Consider the following 23,414-nt stretch of genomic DNA (forward strand, 5'->3'; position numbering starts at 1 on the left):
TGAATAACTGAGTACAACATCAATGAGCACTTGGACTCAATAAAATATTACTGAATGGACACTCACACACAACGTTCTATCGTACGTATGCAACTATGTTTTTTTGTATTTTTTGTATTCGCACAGGATTCATTTCTCTTAGCATGTGTGACAGTACTGCCACGTTGTACAGCCTTGATAATAAAAGACAATCAAGTAACATTCTTTTACTCTGCAGTTTTTGTATATTGCAATCTTTTACTTTGTATGTTGCAATCCTTCAATAAAAAGCTCACCTTAATGCTTAACTTGGAATATTACTGTAAGAGCCTGTTAGCTAGGCTCTATCTGCAGCACTGGAAGAAAATGCGTAAATAATTGTGCTGTAGTTATCAAGTCCAGACATTTTTATTGTCTCAACCTTGGTCTGTCTCTTGGGCTTAATAGAATTTATACTCAGACTTGTCTTGGTCTCATCAAACTTACTCTCAGGTCTCAACCAAGTTCAACCACCAGTAAGAAAAAGATTTTTGTTTTGTAGTTTTTTTCTTTTCACTGTCACCAAGGTACACTGACTTATTGAGGTATTCAAGCAACTCAAAACCAAGGGTTAAACTCAGTTGGAGTGCACCAAAGCAGATCTTGAGCAACATTAGTTTGTGCCAATGGCAAAAGAGGTTGAGCTCTGCTACTGTAATTTGATGTAAATATACATTGTTTCGAATACAATCTTCATGAAATCTATCTAACTATTCAGTGTGGTAAACCTCACTGAGAAATAACCTTTAAACAGTTACAAATTCTCGCACCCTTCCCTTCATCCGTTTTTTTTTACCACTGCCTGTTTAAGTATCATTTTCACAGTCATGTACTTATGGGTTTCTTCTTACTGTTTCATGATGTTTTAACATGCCAAATAAACTTGTAGAAGCCTGGGGGCTTCAGTAGTTTGAGAAAACTGATTGGTATACCAGTTGAAATTCTTCTTCTGTATGTTTATGTCCTTACCTTTATAACAGTATTCTCCAAATAAAGCAACATGCATTAGGGGTGGTGGTCGATTCTCAGATGCATCGTGATGCGGATGTGAACGATTCTGAATTGATTCACAAATGTCAAAAATCGATTTTCTAAATTTTAACTCATAATGTAATGTTGATGGAACACAAAAGGCAGAACGTGGCAAAGTGCAGAAGTACAGTGCCCGGACAGTCTGTGGCATGCAGACTACATTAAAAGCTAGTGCAGGGGTCAGCAACCCAAATGTTAATAAGCGTCATTTTGTCTTTTCAACAAAAATCAAACCACCTTGGGAGCCACAACATTTTGAGTCTGTTTTACCATCATGGCTGTACATGTGTCTCAGTACGTGCTAATGTCCTAATGTAGGCTAAAAATATAATAGAAACAAAAAAGCATACTTACTTCAAGCTTTAGCTCAGCTGTAGCTGCTTTTTTTGCATCACCAGCTGGAAACTTTTTCCACAAAAGTAGAACAGTTTCTTGCAAAATGTCTCTCAATGTTCTACTTTTTACGAGGCTTAAGTCAGTTTCTCGTTCTTCAGCTTCTTGTTTGAATTTTCCTGTTCCACCTTACATGGTGCCTGAGGCACCAGAATGTAACTGTTGCACCATGTAAGGTGGAACAGGAAAATTCAAACAAGAAGCTGGAGAACGAGAAACTGACTTCAATTTCACATGTTTTTTAGTGTTTGACAGTTTCTCTGCAGATTAAAAGTATCAGGAAACCAGCTGGAGTGATTATAAATGCAAATAAGTCTATTCGTCTCCACATTATCGACGTTCGTCTTAAATCTTTCTCTTTGCCTTTCCGTTAGCTACTAGCTAGGTGAACTAGCAGTTATAGGCTACATTAATTCCAACGTTTAAGATCATTTATTGTTGAAACTGTGTTTGAACGATCAGCAGAGCTTTATTATTTATTCTGATGTTGAGCTGCAACCGGCCAGTAAAAGAGCCGCAGGTTGCCGACCCTTGCGCTAGCATATGGAAGCACTTTGGCTTCTATGGAGTAAAGGGGGAAAACCATATTACATGTTTCCACCCGTTTTCCGCCGGGTTGTAGTTGCTGCCAACCAGAGGACCATCAATCAAGAGATGTCAAAGCTTCCACCCAACTTGGAAAGAACGAAGCGAACTACAAACTCTATCGCAACTTTTATTGCCAGGGATTTGCATCCGTACTCAGTCGCCGAGAGCCAGGGTTTTCACGCTATGTTGCACACTTTGGAGCCAAGATACAGCATCCGGTCTCAAATATATTTTACTGACACAGCGACCCCCCACTCTCTACAACGAAGTTGTAACGAAATCACTGAAGAAAACGGGTAGAATAGCTGTCATCTGCTGCGTGGACACCCATTACCACAGGATCTTATTTCACCGTAACTGTGCATTTTAATGCAGATGAGTGGCAGCCTGCGTCTCATGTGCTCCAAACAAGAGCAGTGAATGAGAGCCTTCCAGTTGACTTGGCACATCGTTTCCAATTGATTTATTAATAAGATATTGGAAGTAAATTCATTATGGATCATTACAAATACTTTGCTTTAAAAGTTCTAAGTTGTCAAACAGTGAAAAAAAGAAATCCTGTACAGAAAATTAGATGCACCAAGATGCATCGATAATCGTTTTATAATCGCATCGCGGCCCTCTGAATCGGAATCGAATCGTGAGGTGCCTAGAGATTCCCACCCCTAACATGCATACAGTATAAAGCATATACACCGTATAGTGAGTTGCAGACTGAGGTAAGTTAGTGCAGTTTGTTGACGAAGGAGCAGACATCAGAACGTAATGAGTTAATGAGTTAAATGGAGGGAAAGAGAGAGGAAGGGAAAGCCGGTCTTTTGGGATTGGCTATTAGCTGTTAGAGGTGCCACTACATGTTAACATGCACTCACCTGTTTCTCGGTAGGGTTAGAAACATATATTGACATCTGTCTATATATTGCTGATTTCTGATTTTACTATTTTGCCCAATAAAATATTTAAAACTTACCTCAGTTGATAAAATGTGGTTCTCATTAAAAGTGAAGGGACATTCCAGAATAATACAACATATATTTATATCTCTATTACCAGTCTCATAAAACAGGAGGAAGCTGCTCCAAGCATGCCGTTAAAAAAGACAGGAAGAGTTTTTGATGTCAGATAATTTGCATCATTGTTTGGAACAATTCATTTTGCTACTATCTTTGTCATAATAGAATCAGAAGTTATCTTAATAAGTTTGATGCCAAAACTGACAAAGAATACTAAAAACAGCCAAGTCAATTCATTTTCTTCATTAAACCATTAAAACAGAATAATCACATTTTAATAATGTCGGTGTGAGAACTCTGTATAATACCACATACACTGAACAATATTAACCTCCCACATTGTTGACACTTATAAATAATAAGGCTCAGCAGTTAAAGATTAATTAATACTTGGTCTTAAAGAAGATTTTTTTGGGTCTTCAGTTGTCTCACTTTTATTTGAACTCGATGTCTTGACTTGGTCTCAGCCCCTTTAGACTAGGTCTCGACTCAACCTCTTCTAGCTATTTTCCTTGTACTGGGCTCAGCAAAGGTGGTCTTGACAGCCTTAGTAATTAATGTAGCAGAACATGTACAGATCTCAAACCTTTCTACTTCAGTAGTAATGTCAGGTTTGTGTTACTTTTGTTTGAACCAGTTATCTGTAAGAATATAGCCAAAACAAAAATATTTTTAGATTGTGATTAGAGACAAAACAAAAAAAAAACTCAATGTATTCAAAGTCCAGTAAGTAAGTCATGTCATTTTTCAATAAACAACCTATTACTCTTAAGCCCTATTTGAGCTGGATTAGTTTTACCCGAGTAAGTCTGGAAAAGTAATGTGTGTGTGATTTGACTGGCCTTTTCGTACGGGATAAAGGAACTGTGCAATTTCAGCAAATTACCCCAAACAGTCCAGTTAAAAACATCATTGCATACTTCATGTGAGTACCACACAACAGACACCAGACTTCTGAATGATAACAATACGTTGTGCAGATGAATGGGAGTCAAATTAAGCTCCACTTTAGCTGGTAGCCTTACCTTCAGGTCTCAAACAAAGAGAAAAGTAAAAATTGGAGGCACCATTTTCAATTAAACCGTTTTTATTATTATATTACTGTAATGTCGATTTGAACAGGACTACTATTACTGAGGAGCCCAGAGTTCAGCGAATTATAGAAGGTAATTCACTATGGAACTACTACTTAGCAGACTTGTTAAAACTACAGACATTGCAGATTTGTACTGGAATAAAATCACAGATCTCATCACTAATCACCCAAATTACAGCACATTCTCCAGTAAAAAGATTCTAGCTCCAATAGGGTTTTATTTGAATAATTTCCTTTATCAATACTTTTACTTGTACTCCAGTAGCAGTACTCTTGGTGATTTTCAGTACTCTTTTCACCTCTGGAAATACCCCACAAACTCAGGAATTTAAATGTGTGTGTGTGTGTGTGTGTGAGAGAGAGAGAGAGAGGGAGTGTGTGAGTGACAGAGAGAATGAAAGAGAGAGAACTTTGTTTTCGTCGTTTCACATCCCCATGATAATCGTAAAACATAAAAACTCTGACTCTCCCATGAGACAAAATGTATTTTTACCTAAAACGCAGCTTTTACTAAAGGAAACAAAAAGAAAAAAAAGTTTCCTTTTGGTTGTTAAGATTAAGGTGCGTTTAAAGTGCAGGCATAGCTACAGTAACGCCATATGCCAATGGGAGCCAATGGAAGCTCCTATGAAGATAATACCAGTACAATATTTTACTATTTAATTTAAGTGTATGTGTGTTTGAGCGTATGTGTGGACGTGTGTGTATACATGTCTATTCACCTGCTCAAATAGGTGTTCCTATGATTTTTTTCTTTGCTTTTTGTTTATCTCAAAGCTTGTTGATCAGCCAAAACACAACAATAGCCTCCATTCTGCTGAGCAGCACACAAGCCTTTCTCTATTCATCCCAACTGAACCTGCAGTCAGCCAGGCTCTCTTCTCATCACAACCGTAGCCTCTTAATCTGCCAAAGCACTGAAGAGGTCCCTTCTATGTCAAGGCAAAAACTCGCCGCTTTTCAATGGCATGCCGTTTGAAGGGTTTGCGCACTCTGCAGATTGATGGACCATTTCCTGGCGCAGACTGGCTGTCCCAACAGTATATCAATAGTCTTCAAAAAGACAGTGACATCTATCCCCCTTTTTTGCATATTGGCAACACGCTTTCAAGCCTGCATCCATCATATGCCTCCCTTTTCTGTTGCCAATTATTGAATGTCAGCTTTAAGCTAGAAGTGATATACAGAACACATCCTACGCTCTTGAAAATAAAAGTGACAAGAAGAGTTCCTGGAGCGAAGCCATAGAAGAACCACGGTTGGTTGCCTAAAGAACCTTTAAATAGATGTTTTCTTTAATAAGCTATTATTAAGTTTTAAGAATCGCCACATAATGTAAAGGCTCTAGACCAATTAAAGGTTTTTCCTAGAATCATACATCTAAGCCAAAGACCATTTAGAAACCTTTATTTATAAGACCGTAAACTAGAAATCTATTTAAAAATGTACAGCACATATAATAAAGTAGCAGGAAATGCTTTTTTGTCTGTATGCTAAAAAAAGCTATGTCCACGGGCAGTTTTTGACCTTATTTAGGCTGTGCAAGTCGAGATCAGGCCTAATGTTCTCACAGCTCTCTGCAGAGGAAGGCAGTAAGACATGACTGCAAACGCCCTTGCATGTGCACTTATTCTGCCCACATGCTAATGAGGCCGTGGCTTTTCTAACGAGACCGTAGCACACATTGGTAGCGTGCATCTATTCATTTGTTGTGGGTGTTAGAAACGTGCACTGATGGAGCCCTCACTGGCCTCCATCAGTACACGTTTCTAACACCCACAACAAATAAAACCTGACAAACACATACTGCACTCCAATCACGTCTTCATATACTATAGAGCACATGTAGAGTCCAGATGTATTTAATATACTGAGCAGCTTCTTATTATACACACCCTTAACTGAAATTTTTACTCCAGGAGAACTTTTTGGGAATTTTTGTTTTGTGACCACACATACTCATAACAGCTTCTTCAACACATATCAGTGAATCACTGATGTTAATTATAGTAAAAAAAAACTGTCAGAACAGAAATCTGAAAATCTTGTGATATTACGTAAGTACACTGTGAGAAGATAAGTTTATAATTTCATGTTGATCTTACATTTGACTTCAATTTTCATGCATGTTTAACCCATTAAATTGCAGGCTTATTATTCAGTTGTGACTATTAACTACTTTGTAACTACAATAAAAGTAATATGTAAGTAGGCATGTGCCGGTAACAGAGGTAAGAAAAAAAAATCAGCAAATGACACATGAACTTTAACATCTCACAGTCTTGACCTTTGCCAGAAGTCATTTGTAATAACCCGTTCTGCCTGATAAATGAGAGCTAACAAATGTTTTTATTCATGTGTTTTTTGTGTGAGTCTGAAGGTATAGATATGGCTTATTGTACAGGCATTATGTCGGGAAGCAGTACAGAGTGCGTTTAAGCAGTACAGCTGCATTTCAAGAACAATCTTATCTATGCTGCGTACAATAAATTTGGTATTAATGTAAGATATCACATTGGCCAATGTTTAAAAATTCAGTTATTCTTACAGGTGGGAATACTGCTGTCTTACTATGGTTTGCATGAAATAAATCAATATTCTTTTTTTTAATGGCTGTAAATGAGCTTTTACTTTCATTAGGGGCTGTTACCACAGTAACTCAATTTACTGACACTATGCACAGGCCTTTATGTAAATCATGTCATTTTGATCATGAAGAATTTAAGTGTGGACCCACATACATACAAGGCATCAAAATATAGAGAGAATCTTTTAGGATTCCTCTATATTTCTAAGTAATATAATGTCAAATTGTGTAGGTAATGAAGCGGTTCTGTTTGGGACTGCTCCATGTCTGTAACTTCTTATGTACAAACCAAAGTCCCATGGTGTCAAGAAGCTGGCAGTTGACTCTCGCACTCAGCTGGAGGTGGTCATTTGGACTAACAGAGCAGGGTCATTAGGGACCACTTCAGAGGCAGGATTGCTGACATAGCCTAACTACTGCAAATAGTTCCTGACTTGCAATTTGAGGCAGGATGACCATTATTCACCAATGCACACTGCCTGTAACTGCCTTAGAATGTCAAGAATATGATGTTATTTATGCTATATGACAAGATATCACTGGTTTAGCACCATCACTTAAATATCACAAGCTTGCTCCGCTTTGCATCACCATGCCATCTTCATTTAACTTTGTTGACTGGTTAGAATCTAATTAGTGGACTTGGGTTTTTGCAGTTTCTCGCGTTCGATGAATCTCTTTTTGTGTGTGTTCTTTGTAGTGTATAAACAAAGCCCTTGAGTTTGGTCTTTAAAGAGCACAGAACACAATGAAGAAGACTAAAAAAAAGTTCATTAAAATTATATGAGTTCCATTTTTCAAATCCTGACACATTATTATGTGTTCCTGTGAAGCGTCAATGCTGCTGTTGTTGCGGTGTGGGAGGGAAGCAGAGGCTTCACTGACACACTGGCACCTCTTCAATGCATTTTGAGTTTTTGCTCAGTGGACTGCCTCCCAGACACGCATTTCATCAGCTTCTGCCCAGTCTGCCACAGGCGCTGCGAACAGCCTCCCTGACATCCAGCATGCCAACGGACACACCAAGCCAAGGCTACCAGATGCTTCCTGGATGAGCTGAAAACAACCAACCAGCAAACTCCAGACCACCTCATAACTCCCTCTATCTCTTTCTCTATCTCTATTGCTCAGGCTTGCAAATCCCCACCTTCCAGAGATTAAGATTCTTGATTTATGCATAAAAAATGGGATTAGGGGCCTAGAGGAAGAGAAATCTATGCTTTCTTGTTTGCCTGGACCACTGTGGGAGTTCTTGAGGCAGTTCGGTGAATTTACAAGCAGTAAATGGTGGATTGACGCGAGAGCCCTTAATTACATGGGGTGAAAGAGCACGTTCAGCAGTGAGCAGGTAAAGGGAATCGACTGGGGAGAAGCTCTTGGGGAGGGGGGTGGAAGAGTGATGCTGCTGACAGAGTAACCCAAGGCAATGGAGAAGTCCATACCTCAATATCAGTCCCCTTCATCAGTCTCTGCTGCCGCAACTGAACGCTAAAGCCACTGGCATGGCTAACACCCTGGCTGATGGACTGGCTGCTGCAGCCAGAGAAAGCTTTGATGGGGAAGCGGCGAGCTGTGTTTATGTGCATGCCATAAAAGGTTTTTTTCATTGAGCTGTGGGTGAGGCTCCGTTCCCTGGAACTAGTCAGGATGTCTTAAGGGACTGTTTGCCGCTGCGTTATTTGTGTGTGCCTGATGATTTTTTTTTTTGTCAGTGGTTTTTAGATGGCGATGAAAGGGAGGAAAGCTGTGTCAAGGGTGGCTGGCCTACAAAAGAAACTCTAATAGGATTTGCCAGGACAACCTCGAAGGTCAAGCAGAAATAAACAACATCTATTTGCATGTTGTATGCTTTGTTCTTGACAATTTTATTCATGTTTTCATGAAAAAACAAAATTTACTTGCTGTCTTGAAACAGAGGAACTTGTACTAACTTTTGAACGTTTCAAAAAGTACAGTTCATTCACTAGTCCATGTCCATATATGGAAATGAAATGGCAAAAACAGACAATTTTGAATTCATTATGTTTGTGATGCCACAGACATGTATACATTTACATATTACCGCCCATCAGCCTACAGAACCTTCTGCTCATTCATGTTAGAGTGATACAAAGTGTTGTTCCTTCAGACTGTAGATGTCTGTAGCAGAGATATTAAAGCTGAAGATGTGGGAAAAAAACATAAAATGTTGTGGTGTTTTTGGCTGTTAGGAAGCAACTATCCCATTGCAGCCTTCCAAAGGGTCCAGACACCCAAAAGGAGTGGCTTAAGTTTTGATGTCTCTTTGATATCAGTCCACTAGAGTTTTTGGACACAGTGTTCCTCAGAACTAGGGTTGAGTGATATTTGTTTCTTCTTCATACTTTCACATCATCTCCAGTTGCTGCAGTATGTAGTATTACCTTTGGGAGATGTGGGTGTAAGTATTTTGGTGAAAGCACCTTTTATAGTTGTAATAACAGTATTGTGATTTTACAGTAACAACAGCAGGAAAGTTACTAAAAAGTGTTTTATTTATATATGGGAATGCAAGTTGGATGTGTTTCCGTTTCTGGCTACAACAGCTTCAGGCAAATTTTGCCGATTGGTTCATCCAGGTAAAATGTAAATGGGTGGAATGTGTTTCTTTGGCAGTTTACTAGATAACTAAGAACAGAAATTTGATGCCATTATCATATTAAAATACCCTGTTCAATTTTAAATAGCTATATAATATACCTTCTTCCCAATATACTGCCCAAGAGCTTGTTTAAGTTTTTCTATTTCCAACTGTACTCAGTTTTTGTTTAAATAAAGCTCTGTCAGAGTCCACTTAACTCTGTTCTTTTACCATACAAAATTCTTGCAGTGCTGTGCATGATCCGTAGTTTTTATTCATATGTAATGTCACATTTTCTTTGTAAGACATATTTCTAAATACCATTCATAGTAACTAGTATTACAATGGAAGGTGAATATAATAGTGACTGCGAGTTCACGCTGTGTACCCCAATGTTCTCTAATCGTCATTCATCACAGCCACGTCTCAACATCTGCTTGCTTTTCATTGACACACATGCATCACCTTGACACCTGTCACTAGCTATATTCCTGAGAGTCATGGCAAAAACACATTTCTTTCCGATTAAAGTGACTTCGTTCAGGCAGTCCTTGGCACCAGCTCACACAAAGGAGCAGTTTCTCTATCGCCCACAGACCAGGAGGCGGAACAAAAGGGAGGCATTCTGTGTTATTACCCATATTAATTAGAGAAAGATGTGCTATAATGCCCCCTCTTATCTGGAGGAAAAGTGGGATCTCTGTGACCTTTCTCTCACTACTAATCTCACACGATGCTTTGACCTTTCCAGGGCCTGTGTTTAAATTTCACAACAGCGTTGATGTTCATCTTCACTGCCCGCAGGTGCTGAAAAAACAGCAAGAACTTTTTGGAGTGTCTGAAATTAATGTGCTATGAAAGCAAGGCTGAATATTAATCTTGGGGTAAATGATATATAAGATCCACTGAAGCAATATTTTTGGTTATATTAAAAATCATTTAGAGGAATTACTTACATTGGATATTTTACCTCTTCTTAGAATAAAGTTTGATAAAGTGCTTAAGTTACCTTGTTGAGGACTAGCTTAAAATTCAAACTATGAATAATGCTGTTAAGTAGGTCGGGCAACATAACAATAACAAAAATAATCTAAGGATTTGAAATTTACATTATTCTGTTTTTATCTTTACATTTTTACTTTTGTTGACCTTTAAGAATTAGATGCCTTGATAATAAAGAATTTTGAATATTACACCAGAATATGCATTTTGACTTCTTCAGGGTTGATTAAGAAATGCTTAAAAGAATTGAACTGGGAAAATATAAACAATTATCACATTATAAGAGGATTGTGAGCCATAACAATAACCCTACTGCTTAGTGCTGCTTCATTCCTAGACAGATAACATTTTATGTAATGTTAACTAGTCACTGGCCAGCCCAAGTCCAACCCATAAGACGATAAGCTAGCTATTGGCTTTTAAAGCCCACCATCACTATACTGTGCACTAGTGGACATGGAATGAGCCTGGACAGAGCAAAGGACCAAGTGAATTCTATTAAGAATGGACAGTTGCCAAAGCCATTTAATCTTGTTCACATTCTGCTTAATGCTGCCTGGGCTGATTTACACCTGTAGGTATTGTGCGAGAGAAACTATGAGTCATTTAGCCAAGCCTGGGGGGGTGGGGGGGGGGTTCTTTTCAACCCCTGAGATGTTTAAAAAAATAGCATGGACTCCTACTGAATGAGTCAATTCTCACATAGACCGTTACTGTCTGACTGCCAGCATGCATGAAATATGTGCAGAGACAGGGGTCCTATATTTAGACATCAAATCGCTCAGTCACCCCTCAGCTGTCCTCTTTTTCATTGAGTTTTATTTCTCCGCCACTGCTGTCCATCGCTACCAATAGCAATCCGACTTGTGCATAAAGGTGAGCATAAATCCAACCATGGATGTGACGAATGCCTTTTGAGGAAGCCTGAATCCCCATGTCTGGGGTGCCAGCACAATTTGTAGATGCATAAGATGAATAAAGACTTGTAGCATGTCTTTTTCCACCCCAACAATGGCTCTACCTAAGGATTTACATTTGATAAAGTTCTTTATTTAGTCTTGAATACAGAATACAGCTTTTATCATGACTAACACTTAGTATACAAGACAGAAAAGGACCGGGGGACTGGGATTGTGTTCTGATAAGACCGCAGGCAGCCTTGAACCTTCACACAGAATTTAACCATGGGAGAGGGAAAAGCTGAGGTGCTGACAACAGTAAAAGAATTCCTTTAATAGTCAGAAGCCTAGCAGATGTCTGGGCTGAAGGGCATCTAATCAGCAGAGGATTTCCATACCGGCCTGCTGCTAATCTTATGAACATCACTCGTCTGGCTGAGCTTCGCTTCGAGAAGGAAGCAGCCGATTAGAGAAAAACTGTGATGACCATTTCTGCAGTCTGACAGAAAGCTTGGGTCTGACCTGCAGTTAGGGGTGGGCAATGTAGTAAAAATATATTTCATGATATATTTCACGATACAGTCAGAAAGACAAGTATCATGATATTTAATTTTTCTGAGGTTGGAACAAACACAATGCACCAGTAGTGCCACATTTTATAAATGCTTTTAAATGCTAATTGCATCTTGCATTGCCTGGATACTAATGGACACTTTTCTGATAATACAGTGATTTTCTAAGATAATAAAGTGATCCTCTAGAGCCTCTTCTAAACCTATTTTTACTGAAACATGCAGTTGGTCAGGGTTTTTAATAAAAAAAAAACAATACCTAAATATACTTATTCTTATCGTAATGTAATTTATCTTTAAACTCATATCATACTATATTACATACACAACTTGTGGCCAGGGGTGAAAATAGCCAGGTCTTACTAGGGGAAAACCCTACTTATTTTCTGAGGCTTCATTTTGCATCATTGAAATATACCTAATGATCTTTAAAATCAGCTAATAAAATGCATGAATCTAATTCATGTCCTGCCTTCAAAATAATAATTTTTTTTTCTGTTAGAAGCTAGACTTAGAAGCTCAGTTTTTTCATAGAAGCTAGACTTTTTTTACACCAGCGTCTTTGACATTTTTTCTAAAGCTGAAAGAAGAAAAACACCTACATTCTGCATGTTGCCATCAACAGTACTTTTGACTGATTGTTGGAAATAAATCAATTTAATCCCTGCTTAAACCTGAGTCCTTAAACCTATTTATTTTTCTTACATAGTGGAGGAAATGTATTAAGAACAGCCTGGAAAGCAGAACACATATTTTTAAAAACATAACTAAAATATTTTGTAAACTCAAGATATATCTGTAGGTTCTGGCCCGTTTCTACCCCTGCTTTCAGCCTGCAGAAAGGTAGTGAAAACCTAAAGTGTTAAGAGGGTTATATCTGGTCATGGTTTTAGCTAAACATATGTTCATGTTATAACATCTTTGGCAATCTTTTATCGAAAGTCCTTAAAGAGGATTTGTGCGGGGATGCAGGACATAGCTGCTGTAATATTTGCATCAGTGAGAATCTAATTGATTAATACATAGAACAGTACTATATATAACTAACACTGAATAACATGTGCCTGAAAAGGCTAGAACATCCATTACTAATGCATTTTTATGGGCTTGACATGGTTCGTAACCTTAGCCTCTCTATAACATTACATCCAGCTGAGCTGTTATGGATTTGTACCTTATTATGCACAACACCTACATTATTTTACACTGGCACACCAGTGCTTTTGCTATATAAGAAATAATACATGATAATGTGAAAATGTAATGTGCTTCTAGGAGTAATTAGCTTTATGTCCCAGAAAAAAATCAAATGTCAAATTCTTAAACAAGTTTGTAGCTAATTTATTGACTTTTTATTTAAAATACATGAATATGAAACAAAGCAACATGGAAGATGTCCAAGATGTGGTCCAAGTAACGCAATGACTGACATTTCATCATCTCCTGACTGAAATCTGATACAATAAGCCGTAATGTAACTGTCATGTTTGCCCTTTTCAAAAACCAAACCGCAAACAGAAAGGACAATGATAATTGCTAATTAGGCTACAGTACAGTGTGGTCTGCTTTCAAGGTATAAAAGATAGACAAAAGGTTAGACATATACCTCTCCTTATGCAGATGGCTAATTGGAAACATTCTCTTTAATCATTACATTCCATGAATTTTGAATTACTTTCCATACTGAACTATAAAGTGAAGTGGTGACTTTATTTGTGTATGATGAAAGCCTTCCAACGGTCATATATGCCACACTTTCAATTCTTTTATTTTCCTTTTGGCTGTGAAGGAAAGTATGGGAGTAATTCATTTCTTTTAAAAGGCTTCAATGTAGTTCCACAGGTACCTTTCTTATTTTCAAAAGAATTCATCATCTAAATCCTTACTCCTCTTTCTTTTCCTGTACGTTTTAGTCACAGTTACCTGACAAGCCTAACAATCCACTATACTCTCTTTGAGAAACGATGGCTCACTGCTTTAGAGTATATAAATCTCCATCAGACATGAACTGCTTATGTCAAAGCTCACATGTTCATGACTATGGACTTACAAATGCCCACTTTGCTCAAACTTTCTATTCTTCATTCTTCCATTTCTCAATGGCGACTAGTTACAAAAATCACAACTGTAAAGTCATCTTCAGGACAATGATGGCTAATTGATTGATAGGTTATTTGAGTCACAGTGCCAAATGTAAAGGGCATGGGCTCCTGATTGAAATGCCAGGGAACTGGCTAACCACAACCATCTATCTCCCCTCCCCGCCATCAGGGACGCTAATTCAGAGGCAGCAAAAATACAACAATGCTCATGTCCTTTCTCTCCCCCCCATACCAGGAAGCAGCCAGGAACCCCACTCCTCTCATCAAGCGCTAATGGATGGCCATAGAGCCCTTGTGCTGGTACTGTCGCTGTTAATGAACTGCAGCACAAACAAAGGTAAAATTAAAAAAAAAAAAACAATAATGGATTTCTTGGATTTTGCAAAAGAAGAGACCAGGTTGGATTTGGATTAGATCAGCTGAAACAACCATACTGAAACTGTGACAAGTAGGGTCACACATCACGTGTTTAGTAAGGCCCTTTGACACCCAGAGATAAATATCTCATATTTAAATATGTCCTCATCTAGACAGTAGCTTTTTTGCTTTGTTATTAGTTGGCCACCATGGCTTATGATGATAGGTTAATTGCATTAGCATTTTACTGTGTGACTTACAAGCATATTAATTATATAGGACAGTAATGACGGGCCTATTACATGCATTAAGTTTGAGCATGTGTGTGTGTTTGCCCACACGTGAACTCTGGGCCTGCTGTAGATTGTCTTTGCAGTGATTTGAGCAACAGCAGCATGGGGGCTGACCCTGTCACCGCGTGTAATGGCCTCCAGCTTGAAGCCTGCAATGGCTGCCCAGCACACAGCAGCCAATTAAAATTCAGGGAAAAGGCCCCACTGCTTGGGTTGATTGGTGGAGACTCCTCCTGTGATCGGCCGCCGTTGGATCCTGCCGCTTTCTTTTTGGCCAGCCCCTTTGATCCCAGCCCCGTTTTGTCAAATAAATCATTTTCCCCTTGGCCCCTTGACTGCACTTGGCAAGGATGCTTCCTGTTCCAACTCCTAACGTCATGGTGCAATTCGCCATCAGAGAGAAAACATGGCCATGCATACTGAATGAGCTGAGAGTTAATGGACAACGATACCACACCATCTCATCCATGTATGGAACTCTTTAGCCACAATAAATCCACCTTCAGTGGCATAGACATGCTTCAGTGCTTATAGTTATAAGCAAAGTGACAATGTTTTTTGTTGCATACAAAAGCCAGTGGGTAATGGGTTATGACTGAGTCAAAACAAGAGAGTTGAGGCTGCTAAAAAGCCATATCTCTGGGCATGAATTCCCTTCTAATAACTACCTAACAGTTTATTAATCATCAGTTTATGAATCATGGCATCTTTAAGAACTGCATAGTTTTCATGGTAAACAGTGCTGTTGAAATGGATGGTTTATGAGAGGGAGCATTTGAGCTCAACTGCGATGTTTCCTGATCAAGTACATCAGCATCATATTTGAAGAGAGGGCTTAATTGATGTGTCTCTTTATTACAGTGCATTTATTCGGGCTTGGACAGGGAATTACCCAATCCATTTAAATTAAGTGTCCCCTCTATTAAGGGAGTAGGAATCCCCCTTTAAATTAGATTGTAGGCTACTCAAGCTTATCTAATGAATGACAATATACTATATGATAACCAACACAAAACCCTTAATTTAGTCTTCCTGCATGGTAATTTGACTCATTCGGCATGCAAACAGCTCATATAAATTTACCTCAATTGGTGAAAGTGAGTGGAAATGGTGATTATGCTAAGGAAATAATGTCTATATGATACATATGCAAGTGTTCATGGCCCTTTTAGTACAACTGGACAGACATAAAATGAGCTCCCCAATGGAAAGGAATGTGTACTTAGACTGTAGACTTCAGATTTATAGAAAAGTCTAAAAAAGTGTCTAAAGTCTAAAGTTTAAAAAAAAGTGGGAAAAATGTTCTGCTTTTATGTTTGGAATTTTTGTCTCAAAGCTCATTCACTCTCCCTCTGTTGGTCTCTTTCTCGCTCTCCATTAGGTTCTTACTCTCGCTCTCTCTGTCTTTCTTTCTTTCATAAACAATTGTGCCTTTTAGGTTTTCTTTGTGAATTATTAGGACTGTGGTGATTTACAATGATGCATTCATTTCCATTTCAGTGGCTGGAGACAACTTTGACAGCGTTGATCTTGGGAAGCCAAATAAATAAATAAATAAATAAACAAATATGCAAAGTTATTCCACCCCAGAGTGCTGTGGCATGAACTGCGATCGACACCCATACCCTCAACATGGCACGCTCGAGTAAGTTCAAGGCTGTTCTGCCTGACAGGCTGTCCGAGGCTGAGAGGTTAGTGGGGTATTTTTTGGTGACCTTTTTTATTTGCATGAATAGAACATTTAATTAAGCATGCAAATGGCCACAACAAATTATGTTCTTGAACCCAATGGCTGCAAGAATAACTGGAAGAAGTAATGTGAGGACAAAGAGCAGAACTCATCAAGGAAAGAACTGGCATTATGTATCTGTATGATTTTAAAGGTTTCATGCTTCTCATATGACTGTGTGTACAAATCACACCCGTAAAAGAATTTGTGTTTTGAGGATCTTCTCTCCTCATCGCTTGTGCTTTATTTTAGTCTGTGCGCAATTGAAGCTTCTGGCCACTTTCCTTTCCAGATTCCAATTATTTTCCCTAAAACACTGCACATTTGGGATATGAATATTTCATATGATAATATATGCACATCACACACCACTGTACACACTCTATTCTGTTCATTGCTTATTCTCTATTATCTGATAGTTTCTTTCGGACCGATGTGTGTGGTCCAATGCAGGACCTCCAGCCATATTCCTTCAAGGTCCAGTAAACTCCCAATCCCCCCTATTACAGAGATTTGATCAATGACCCAAAGTTGCTTGGGCACAAATGATGTGGCTAAAAGGAACTGGAAGGGTATTATCAAACTGGCACAGTTGCACATGGCAAGTGGATTTTGCTGATAAAAAAATTGCCTGATCTTATTCCAGCAACCCGTAGTCCAATCTTCTTCCACTTTTTTCTGCTGCAAAAGGTGTTAGTTTATCAGATAAATGTGCTTGCACAGTACAGTAGTGTTATATATTTCATATAAATTACCCACCAGTAAACAAACACGAGCACACAGACCTCAAGGCTATATCTTCGGGGTCCTGCTGTACATTGAGCTTCCTTCAGAAGCACTGAGCTCTGCTGAATCTGATCAATATTTCATTCATACCTTTACAGGGCAAAAACTGGACACACACACACTGACACACCACCACCAGCATGACCTCCGTTACTAGAAATACAGTCCTGTGTTCTATCATGCACTTTCACATTGTTTTTTGGACAGCTTTGAGGGCTTCGCCATGTGTAGAACTGCCAGGTGCAGGCATCATAGATCTGTATCTCAAAAAACTGGGTCAGGCATGGCCAGCACAATGCAAGAATATTCTGCAGAATAACCCTATCACCTTACGGGGGGGATTAAATCTCCCCTGACGATAGTGGTGTGAATCGATTGCGTGTTTTGGATGTTGAGTTGAATGGATGAACCTCTCCAATAACTGGATCAATACCCAAACCAGATAATCATTTAGCCATCTCATCCCGGAAGCTGTCCTTATCATTTTTCATGGAAGGAGATGGCTTTGGAAGAAAATTAGTTTCTGCTACTGGAATGAGTATGTTGCTTCATGATTTGTGCTGTGCTCCCTCTAAAGGTGAAAAAGAGAAGTGCAGCTACATTGTCACGATGTCTGAAAGGTAAGAATACGGTTCCAATTCCAGCATCTTCCTAAGTGTATAATTATGTTGTTATTAAGATTTGAAAGGTAAAACTGGTGGCAGATCAGCTGAGAGATTTTGAAGCCCCTGCTGGTTAGAGACATGAGACAATCTCAGCTTTAGAAACTTGCTGGTCACAAAAAGCACATTTTGTGCTACCACAATTAGTTGCGGCCTTGGGTCCTGCTTTTTATAACAGGATGAAAGCTTATGTGGTCGCACTACGATTGCCTTCTTAAGCATCATTCATCGCAGTGGGCTCAGACATTATTCCATCCACAGCGAGACAGTTTGAAGTGCTGGGTTGCGAAAGCCAGGGAAGCGGTTCTAAAATGAATCATATTGAAACCAACTGTTTAATCTCAAGGAGAGGGAGAGAGAGAGACGGGGAGACAAACAGAGAGTGCGCAAGGGAGAACATGGAGAGGCTTACACACATCCACGACGGATTAAATAAAAAAGCAGACTGTTTCATATGTTTCTGAGAACAAAAAAAAAGATATTAAATACCCCCCTTATTTCAATTGAAATGTCAGTCTCTCTGTGAGAAAAGAGGATTAATATAGGCCTACATGTGTGAAACAATTGAGTCTTCGTAGTGCCTGCCTTGAGTCCTCCTACAGCGCTGCGCTGCCTGTGGCCCATAACGAGTGAGGATACACAAAGATCCTGCCACCACCCATGAAAACAGGGGACAAGGAGGAAAAAGAGGAGGCCTCGTCCCACACATCGCTCCTTCTCTCCTCTTTGGCAATGTCCAGGCGTCCGGCCAAGCCTAGCTGTGATGATTTTCACCACATGAGCAACAGGCCACTTTTATGTCAGCTCTGCTTCACCACTTGTGAATCTCCTCCTAGATTGAGGTTTTAAAGACCCTGAAGCGGGAATGGGAAGAAAAAGTTTGGAAGCCGAGCAAAAAGACTGCGCTCCTTGCTTTGAGAGCACCCCTCAGTGCTGCTGCTTTGCAAAGAGTAGCTACTCCTCGGAGGGGAGTTCTAGATTCAGTTTGAGGACGGCGTATTGGATAAAACAAAATCCATCTTAATGAGATGGAAAAAGGGGGAAGAAAAAAAGTCCCCCACAGACCGCTGATACACCAATAACGAAAAAGGATTAGGCAAGCTGGAACGTTTACAACATAAACAGGTCTTGCCACACGGCACAAATTACAATTAGCAGGGCATTCCAAATTAAACTCTGCATGAACCATGGCTGGCTGGCCCAGAATAGCTCCAAGGGGACGTTGTGACGGCACAAAAGAAAAAAGGAGCATGCCTTTGAGTTCTCAGATGAACACATTTGAGGCAGTTTGGTTAAAAGTGGACATATTACAATCCAAAACGCATCAGGATGTCAGTTGTCAAGATTTGACAAGCTTCAGAATTAATTTATTTCACAGAGAATGCTTTTGCAGGACCTAAAGCAGTAAGTTGGGAGCAGTCAACAGTCCACGTAGTAAAACAGCAGTTGAAAGCAGGTAAGACAATACAGCAGTATGCACGCACAGAAAACAAACAGATCTCAGACAACGATAAGCCTCTGCAGCAACCGCTACTACGATACAGATAAAATATACGTGCGGTATAGTACAGTATAACTGCGCTGGAGAAAAAGCTTAAGAAGCTTCTCAGAAGCTTAAGGAGACCGGGGTAAAAACCTACCCAGACTGCAAAGGCTGACTGCACTCCTCTCACTGTTCTGCGCGTATCCGACCAGCTTGTAAGAGGCAGTCACAGGGCTCGTCCCAGTCGTGGCTTAAGTGGAGGAACGCAGCTCGGGGTCCTTCTTCTCTTCCTCCTCCTCCTCTTCCTCCCAGCCCTCCACCCCTCCTCAGCAGCCTCCTCCGCGAGGGAAAGGTAATCCAGCCATTGTCACAGTAACATTCCCTGCCACCTGAGAGGAGGAATCCATTCAAAACCGCTGGCTCACTGAGCTATTGCTAACCTGCTAAGTGCTGTTAAACACGTACCGATGAATTTTGACTCTCTTCAGGGTCGTAGATATACAAGGGTGAAAATGTTGTCAGAAAATACCCAAAAAGTTTTCCTCAATTTTAGACAACTTCGGGTGGAATCGAGAAGCTGTTCTTCATTTATCTATTTATGTATTTGTTTTCATTAATTTATTTTTCGAGCGGAAAAGTCAAACGTGCTGATGATGCGTTGAGCTGAAGCGCAAAAAGAAGAACCCCACGCAGGGGAGCAAGAGGGAAGAAGATAAATCCACACGGAGCGGTACTCCTCAGAGCACACACGGTTATCCTCTCAGAGAGTCTCCTCCTGTCTCCGTGACCTCCGCGGTGAGCCCCTCTCGGTCGGTTCTGAGCTGCGAGCAGACGAAACTGGACTAACTCCGGACTCTCTCAGCCAAAGCGTCTATCTTTTTCAAACGAGCTCAGCTCAGTACGAGCGAGGACTCATAGACCGCGCCCACAATCCGCCTCCATCACCGCGATTGGCTGAGCTCGCCGCGGTGGGCGTAGCAAAAAGGGACTAGGCGGAAAATGGAGGGAGAGGGGGCGTGAGATGGAGAGAGGTCGGGGAAGAGAGGAGAGGATGGAGCAGACTCGGCAAGCCCTGAAGGGACGGCGCTGGATTAATAAAACCGAGAACACATACGCCGTGGCGAAACTTTCCCGAAATGTTGCAAATGTGTCGTGACGCCCGGATTCGTACAAATATAAACAAAAGTCTCGAAGTTTCTTAAGGCGCTCGCCTGGCCCCCTTTCTGGAATGTGGTTGATCAAGTACGTCTGTACCAGTTTTTGTTTCTTGCATTGACACACAAAAATTGTACTTGGAAATCGCATTTTTCTGCATGTCTGCGAAAAAAATCATTCCTGTGCGTTAAGACAATTTATAATTGTTACAATTGTCCCCATATTCTTCTGATCCGATAGTGGCCATATATATGAATATAGCTTTTGGAATGTGTAGTTTTTATATATTTTTCACACAAAACTAATACACTATCATTCTTTGTTAAAGCCATTAAAGTTATTAAATCTTCAAGCCACATTGTTTGCTCTCTCCACCACAGGAAGTCTGCTGTTTTTTTCAAAATGTTGTTTCATCAATTCATAAAATGAACAGTAATAACAATAAACACTGTAATAGCCATAATAAACAAGAAATAAACAGTAAAACAGCAATATATTTTATTTAATGGAGAAGTAGGAATGGGGCTCTATCTAAATCAAACACTAGGTTAGAACATGAAAAATGTATCCCCAAAGTACTTTTACTAGTATCTATCAGAAATGTGTACATGGATATTTAATGTGTATCAGCTTCCCTGCTGTTACGGTTCTCAGTCTAGCCTGTAATCATGATATCCCAGAGCTGAGTTATCACACTCAGGATTTAGCCTTTGTAAGAAGATACAATACAAGGGGTGCACAGGGTAAGGTGTAACACACATAAAAAGATTTTTTTTAATAAAACATGCTTCTGGTCAACTTCTCGTATTCCCTCCCATAGCAATGTTCTGTTAATTCGACAGCTATTCGACACAAGTTTCTCGGCATTCACCATGAAGACTGCTTTTGTACCATTAAAGTAATTTTCTTCATCCTAAGTGTTTCTTGATTATAGAGTGTAAGTCAGAGAATTCACACATATTATTTCACCCTAAAACCACCCTCTTGATGCCTGTAACTTAGCACAATTTTGAGGCATATAAATAACTCACAGGCAGAGTTAGCCAGGCTAAAGTTCTAGCCACGAAAAGCTTTGAAGTTTTGACATGATGTTTTAACCTCCCAAAGAACTATGAGATCAACCCCACCTGCCCACCCCGCATGTAAAAGCTCTTAGTTGTATGGATGTTTTTATTGACGTTTTTATTGACATTGGCATTTCTGCTTTTACTACAAATGTAGTCAAAAACCCAAAACATGTTTAGTGTCCAAAGTTTACTTTTTTCAGTTTTTTACTGGAGTGAATGTATGAGGCTAATGACACTAACAAATATGTCCTTAATTAGGATTGTGCAATCTGCATAGCTAAATAACCACACACTTGGCCCAAACTGTCCAGTAATCCAAAATAGACTTGCTCATGCAGTTTCTGATGCTGTGTGGCAACAAAAAGTAGACAAACTTTGGACTTAAAGATGGCTGCTGCTATTGTTTTTTTAGTTATGTAACTCCAGTGTTACATAACAAATAATAACAGACACCGAGATCACGCATTTTGTCATCATTTCCACTGCCAAGTGACCTGTACTGTACATGAGTACCCTTGCTAAATTTGGTTACCCTTCTGGCAGGAGTACCAAGCGTGCTGAACCTGAATGTATGGGTGGAGTTAATAATGGTGCAAACCATTGCTTAGTCGAAGGCAATCGTCACAGAATCGTCATGCAGTGTCATGAGTCAAATAACCAAAATAAAAAAAGAACACTAGCTAGCCAGAATTGTTGCCTGTGACTTCTCACATAAAACCAAAAGTTAAAAAGGTAAATCAGATCTTGAAGCTCCTCAGCTGTGGCTGCTGTCGTTTGTGTGTACTGTTAATGCTAAGTTCACATGAAAAAAAGCGTGTAACTGCACATGCTAAAAAGAACTCTGTTACTTTTACGGTTCTGTTATGCAGTGGGAAGCAGACACAGGTACTCAACAGGGGTACGGATAGTTCTGGGATAGGATTTATAACCATACTGTGCTGTACCATACTGGATAGTGGTAAAACACCAGGAGTTTGAGCACTGCTGCATACTAATGTAGAGGGAGTGCTAGCGGGTCTATGGTACTAATGTGTCTATGGCACTAAGATGACTATTGCACAAGGAGGTGCTGCTAGGACTACCAGCAGTTGTTATTTCATCATTTTGAAAATTCTCACACCTGAACTCTGAAGTGCTTCGATATAAATTGCATAATCATTTTCCTGAGAGCATCTAATACAAATGACAAACCTGTATAAAATAAATACACATTTAAAAAACATTTATCAAAAATACTGCCTGTGCCTGACTACACTGGCACTCTGCAAGGAAGCACTTCACTGGTTCATGCATTTAGAAACAAAAGCTGCCTGCAGTCCTCTGTGAAATTATGTCGGTTCACATTCCTTTGAATAGTATTACATCTTGTGTGGCAACTTTTCTTTCCTTCCCTGGCCTCTCTCTCCCTGTGTGAAGAGGCAGTAAGGAGAAGTGCGGCCTTTGAAATGAACATTCTCCCCTGAACAAATGAGAGATTAAAGCACACATCTCTGGCGCATTACGGCGTTTCATGGCTAGAAGTGAGCAATTTTGACAGCACACAGTATCCAGGGGACGTATTTATCTTTTGTTTCAGAACACAAGCGACTTACGTTCCACCCACACTATATTGATATCTTTAGCGCTTTAGGCTTTATTTTATACATCCGACCTCAGCTGCAGCTTTTTTTCTCTACATAAAACAGTTATGAAGATTAGGTTGGGTAAGCATTGTGGGCCTGGCATCCTGTGTAGTATTCTTCTTGACTGTGGTTGTACACCCTAAACTCACTTGAGTGAGCTCTTCCCTGCTTCCAATTGGAGATTTTGCAGCATATCATTCGTCTCCTCTGCTTGAACTTGATAAAAAATACCCTGGCTCCCTGTTTTGCATTTTTATTTGCTTTGTAAACCTCACTAGCCTTCTGCATGTCTCTGCTTCTGTGCGTACCACATAAATTCCATGAGCACCATTTGGCCATGCAATGCAAATGTTAGAATT

General features: G+C 39.7%; 1 protein-coding gene across 1 annotated transcript in view; it reads right to left on the minus strand.

The window, feature by feature from the left end:
* The window catches only part of brinp2 (bone morphogenetic protein/retinoic acid inducible neural-specific 2), a 111,165-nt gene extending 91,092 nt beyond the window's left edge, over positions 1-20,073 (minus strand). The window contains exon 1 of the mRNA XM_036597225.1: positions 19,369-20,073. The gene's annotated coding sequence lies outside the window, so the exon portion shown is untranslated. The remainder of the gene's footprint in view (positions 1-19,368) is intronic.
* Between the last annotated feature and the right edge of the window lie 3,341 nt (positions 20,074-23,414).

Source organism: Colossoma macropomum, unplaced genomic scaffold (assembly GCF_904425465.1).
Source record: "Colossoma macropomum unplaced genomic scaffold, Colossoma_macropomum, whole genome shotgun sequence".
In the NCBI taxonomy this organism is placed as follows: Eukaryota; Metazoa; Chordata; class Actinopteri; order Characiformes; family Serrasalmidae; genus Colossoma; species Colossoma macropomum.